Source organism: Dendropsophus ebraccatus, chromosome 3 (genome assembly GCF_027789765.1).
Source record: "Dendropsophus ebraccatus isolate aDenEbr1 chromosome 3, aDenEbr1.pat, whole genome shotgun sequence".
In the NCBI taxonomy this organism is placed as follows: Eukaryota; Metazoa; Chordata; class Amphibia; order Anura; family Hylidae; genus Dendropsophus; species Dendropsophus ebraccatus.
The window spans coordinates 11,538,287-11,543,597 of record NC_091456.1 but is presented as its reverse complement, the minus strand read 5'-3'; positions in this window follow the sequence as shown (position 1 = coordinate 11,543,597).

Sequence of the window (5,311 nt, the reverse complement as noted above, 5' to 3'; positions counted from 1 at the left end):
ACATGTGCTCAAGTGAAAGGTTCCGGACAGCGGTAAAACTTGACTAGTGTCATTGATGCCGTGAAACATGAGCTGTACAGTACATAGAGACTGGTTGACATATTGAACTTTGTGAATATTCTGGGCTGTTCCGCTGTATGCAGCCGCATCATTACTATACATTTACTGAATAAATCACCCAATGCTCCCGTGTGATATATGTCCTCAGTACAGTCCCTGCTGTCCTACTATAGTCCCTACTCTCCTGTCATACTGACCACCCTGTCTTGTCAAACTTACCCTACTGTACTGTCCTGTTATACTGACCCTACTGTACTGTCCTGTCATACTGACCCTACTGTACTGTCCTGTCATACTGACCCTCCTGTCCTGTCATACTGACCCTCCTGTAATGTCCTGTCCTGTCATACTGTCCCTGCGGTACTGTCCTGTCATACTGTCCCTACTGTTCTGTACGGACATGGAGAAAAAAGGAGCTGCTGCACCTCACACCTATGTCTGACACTAATTCCTCTCGGCTACATTTAAAAGCCAACAACAGGATGTTGGTATATAATTTGATCAAACCATATTGCCTCATGTACCACGTGCAGGTCCCCTGAAGTCCCTACACTAACTCAACACTGTGTCGGTCAGCGACCGGAAACCCTGCATAGCGAGCACAAGCAGGGAAGGGAAGCCATAGAATGGCCCTGCAACCCCACTGTCACAGGACCAAACCCCAAGGGCCCCCCCAAACCCAGCAGGCGCCGCCAGTGGAGAAAGCTGCCACCAACCAACACAAGTGTGAACATGGTCTTACTACTCACCATTGCTCCTGCAGGTAGAATGGGAAAACTGGGAGGTACTTGCCATGTGTGCACATGTGCTTCTGCTAATTGGGGTCACATGGGTCTTACCAGGAGGAGTGCTAGCCACTCAGAAAAGGGAGAAAAGTAAAATACGGACATGGACAGAAAAAGGAGCTGCTGCACCTCACACCTATGGCTGACACTAAAGCCTCTCGGCTATATTTAAAAACCAACGCCAGGATGTTGGTATATAATTTGATCAAACCATATTGCCTCATGTACCATCTGCAACTCAACACTGTCGGTCAGCGACTGCAAACCCTACGAAGCTGTACTGTCTTTTCATATAGACCCTACTCTCCTGTCATACTGACCCTCCTGTCTTGTCAAACTGACACTACTGTCCTGTCATACTGTCCCTACTGTCCTGTCATACTGACCCTACTGTACTGTCATACTGTGCATATTCATGTACTGTACTTTTCTGGATGCTGCCCCCATTCATGTACACTGTCCTGTCATACTCTCCATGTACTGTTCTCTCCCTGATGCTGTTCTTATTTGTGTACACTTAGGGTACTATTACACGAAGAGATTATTGGCTGTACTTGGCTGAACCGTTCCAGCCGATAATCGTTTTGTGTAATAGGTCATGTTTTAGATCAATTTTAAATCAGCAAACAGGCACAATGTTGGCTGATCGTTGATTTAATGGGTCTCACGGATCTTATAATTCAGATTCTCTGGTAAAGAGTCACAGGAACCTTCTGTTACATTCTCCATCTTCATATAGGAACAGCCTCACATGTCGGTCAGTGCATCCGGCTAATCAGCCCCCACAGTAGCCGGCAACATGTGTTCAAGCGAAAGGTTCTGGACAGCGGTAAAACTTCACTTGTGTCATTGATGCCGTGAAACATGAGCTGTACAGTACATAGAGACTGGTTGACATATTGAAGTTTGTGAATATTCAATGTTGGCTGATCGTTGATTTACAGCAGTGATGGGGAACCTTTGGCCCTTCAGCTGTTGCAAAATTACAATTCCCATCATGCCTGGACAGCCAAGGCGAAGCAAAGGGAATTGTAGTTTTGCAACAGCTGGAGGGCCGAAGGTTCCCCATCCCTGATTTACAGCATGACCTAAAATCCCGATAAACGGAGCAGCGGCAGCAGCACACCGCCACCGCCTCCTATGGGCCATCTGGACGATCTAAAGATTGTCATTTCACATTGCGGAGACTTTCAAAACTTTCTGTGGCTGCCTCTATGGCCTCTCCAGCCTTTTCCCACAGCCCACATCCCTCTCTCCTTGCCTCCAGACACATGTATACAGTGTATATGACTCTGGTCTCCCTAAACTTCCCCCTGACAATATTACATCTCTAAAAGACCCTTTAACTTACTTCGAATTGAAATGAGTAATTAAATCCTCGCAGTCTGGCAAGACCTCTGGTGCAGATGAATTCTTCCTTCCGTACTACAAAAAATTCCTTCCTTTAGGCTAGATTCGAACAGGACGTATCTGCAGACGATTTCACGCTTTGAGTTCGCAGCAAAATCCACTGCGGATCCCAAACTGGAATTTTCAATGAGATTACATACTCATAGCGGAATTGTCATCCTGCTACGAATATGTAAATGCCACACCTTTAAAGGGGTACTCCAGCGGGGGCTATTTTGGGATCTGGCCGGGGAGGAGACACCTTTAAGGGTGCCTTTACACAGAGAGATTTATCTGACAGATCATTGAAGCCAAAGCCAGGAACAGACTGTAAACAGAGAAAAGGTAATACAGGAAAGACTAATAGGTCTCCTCCTTTCTAATCCAGGTTCCTAAGATTGCTAGTAGTGCTGTTCCCTATCTCCTTACCTAGATAGCGGTTGCATAGCTGCCTTCAGGAGACTGGACCTGGATACAGTAAGTATAGCTGTTATATAGCAGCCTTCAGGAGACTGGACCTGGATACAGTAAGTATAGCTGCCTTCAGGAGACTGGACCTGGATACAGTAAGTATAGCTGTTATATAGCTGCCTTCAGGAGACTGGACCTGGATACAGTAAGTATAGCTGTTATATAGAAACCTTCAGGAGACTGGACCTGGATACAGTAAGTATAGCTGTTATATAGAAACCTTCAGGAGACTGGACCTGGATACAGTAAGTATAGCTGTTATATAGCTGCCTTCAGGAGACTGGACCTGGATACAGTAAGTATAGCTGTTATATAGCTGCCTTCAGGAGACTGGACCTGGATACAGTAAGTATAGCTGTTATATAGCTGCCTTCAGGAGACTGGACCTGGATACAGTAAGTATAGCTGTTATATAGCTGCCTTCAGGAGACTGGACCTGGATACAGTAAGTATAGCTGTTATATAGCAGCCTTCAGGAGACTGGACCTGGATACAGTAAGTATAGCTGTTATATAGCTGCCTTCAGGAGACTGTACCTGGATACAGTAAGTATATAGTTATATAGCTTCCTTCAGGAGACTGGACCTGGATACAGTAAGTATAGCTGTTATATAGCAGCCTTCAGGAGACTGGACCTGGATACAGTAAGTATAGCTGTTATATAGCTGCCTTCAGGAGACTGGACCTGGATACAGTAAGTATAGCTGTTATATAGCTGCCTTCAGGAGACTGGACCTGGATACAGTAAGTATAGCTGTTATATAGCTGCCTTCAGGAGACTGGACCTGGATACAGTAAGTATAGCTGTTATATAGCTGCCTTCAGGAGACTGGACCTGGATACAGTAAGTATAGCTGTTATATAGCTTCCTTCAGGAGACTGGACCTGGATACAGTAAGTATAGCTGTTATATAGCTACCTTCAGGAGACTGGACCTGGATACAAGTATAGTTTTGTTTTAAATCTTAAAAAAAAACAACACTAAATTGCAAACATGCTTTATATCACATCCCCTATTGGTGCAGATTTTGAAAGGTATTAAAAAATAAAAATTTCTAGTATGAAAGACACTTATGCCAGTCACCCTGCAACCCTGTCTCACCACTGCTCAGGAATCTGTGTGTAGATGCGGTGAGCTGAATTACCTATGCATATTGATAATGGACTTCATCCACAGAGCTTAAAAAAAAAAAAAAAATCAGTGGACATGTGAATAAGACTTGTTTTTTTTCCCTTTCCTTTTTTGTTTTCTTCAAATTGTTGTTTACTATTTGTTCTTTTGTATTTAACAGAGTTCTCTAACCGAAAAACCTGCTTCACGTGATTCATTTTTTCAGGAGATATTCAACATTATGTTCCTAAACTTCCTGGGCGCCAACAACAAAGAGCAGGACTCTAAGTGACGCATATTTAAAGATGAAGAAATTCAGAGACTATTTTTGTTAAACAATGTTTTATTCTTCACTGAACCTGGGTAATATTTAGACAAGCATTCTCTTCTTAAATGTACATCTTCAAAGTAAATTTGAAAGTGAAATTCAAAAAACAAATTTGCAAGCAACAGTCCTAACCAAATAATTAGATCACTGTATAACCTGCTGTGCGAGAACCTTAGCCCAGGGTTAAAAATATTCTTTAAGGGTACGTTCACACTTACCGGATCCGCAGCGTATTTTCTGCTGCGGATCCACACCAGATTTCATTTAAATAACTGAACACAGCATCAAATCTGCACCAAATCTGCTGCGGATCCTGTAGGTGTGAACGCACCCTAAACATGAAAACCATAAGAAAACGTAACTTAGGCTCTTGTTCACACTGACGCTGTGGTTTCCACCATAGAACAAAATTCAAATCTGTTACATAATGAACACCAGTAGCGACTGACGGATCCTATTAAAAAGGTTTTTCAGCGTTAAAAAACATGGCCACTTTCTTCTAGAGACAGCACCAATCTTGTCTCCAGTTTGCGTGCAGGTTTTGCCACTCAGTTCCATTAAAGTGAATGGAGTGCAAGAGCGGTGCTGTCTCTGGAAGAAAGTGGCCATGTTTTTCTAATGCTAAATAACCCCTTTAAACTGTAATAGTTTCCGCCATGGTGTTTTGTTAAATATGACAGTATCTGTGATAGATGTGAACGTAGCCTCAATTGTACAAAACCATCTGGTTGCTTGTGAAGATTCCTTCTGCATCCAGAGAAAGAAAGATAAAGACAGAAACAAAGAAACAAGCAAGTAATTTACATAATCCGCTACCTAATCCTGATCCGCACCAACACCAGAAGCCATTTTATTTATTAACCCATCATCAAAGCAACAAACGGGTGAGAGAAATCGCTTGGCTTCTTGCAAAAGAACAAACTAAATGGTGTAAAGTAACTAAAGTGAATAGAAGCACTGAAAACGCATGTTATAAACTAAAAGACAGGCTTGTGTAAAGCAGGGGAGGCGTTAAGATGATATCAGGGCGTTCTCCAAACCTTCCTAGAATCTAGTTAAAGTTTTATTATAGCGGAGACATTGCACAGAGGATAATGCTTCCCAACAAGGCCTAAAATGTATAAATTACATAGATAGTGACATAACCAGTAGACAAATATAATTAAG